Consider the following 915-nt stretch of genomic DNA (forward strand, 5'->3'; position numbering starts at 1 on the left):
ACACGCAAATGAAAATAATTCATGTGAAATTTTAGTTTAATTAGATTGTAACACGCCGATGAACCAACCTCATGTGAAATTTTAGTAAAATTTGATTAGGAACGCGCCAATGAACCAAACCAATGTGAAATTTTTATCAAATTTGATTGGTAGTGCACCAATGAACGTAGCCCAGGTGAAATTTTAGTCAAATTTGATTTTAAACACGCCAACTAACCAAACTTAGGTGAAATTTTAGTTAAATTCAATTGGAAACGTGCCAATGAACCAGACTCGGGTGAAATTTTAGTCAAATTTGATTGGAAACGTGCCAATGAACCAAATCAATGGGAAATTTTGGTCAAATTTGATTTAAATTACGCAAATGAACATAATCCAGGTCACATTATTGTCAAATTTGATTGTAAACACGCCAATGAACCAAACTCAGGTGTAATTTTAGTCAAATTTGATTGGGAACGCGCTAATGAACCAAATCAATGTGAAATTTTAGTCAAATTTGATTGAAAATACGCAAATGAACATAGTCCATGTGACATTATTGTCAATTTTTATTGTATACACGCCAATAAACCAAACTCCGGTGAAATATTAGTCAAATTTGATTGGGAAACCGCCAATGAACCAAATCAATGTGAAATTTTAGTCAAATTTGCTTGAAAACATGCAAATAAACATAATCCAGGTGAAATTTTAGACAAATTTGATTGTTAACGCGCTAATGAAACAAACTCAAGTGAAATTTTAGTCCAATTTGATTGGAAACGCACCAATGAAACAAATCAATGTGAAATTTTAGTCAAATTTGATTGGAAACACGAAAATGAATATAATCGAGGTGAAATTTTAGTCAAATTTGATTGTGATCGTGCCAATAAACCAAACTCAGGTGAAATTTTAGTCAAATTTGATTGG

This window comes from Olea europaea, unplaced genomic scaffold, assembly GCF_002742605.1.
Source record: "Olea europaea var. sylvestris unplaced genomic scaffold, O_europaea_v1 scaffold1015, whole genome shotgun sequence".
Taxonomy (NCBI): Eukaryota; Viridiplantae; Streptophyta; class Magnoliopsida; order Lamiales; family Oleaceae; genus Olea; species Olea europaea.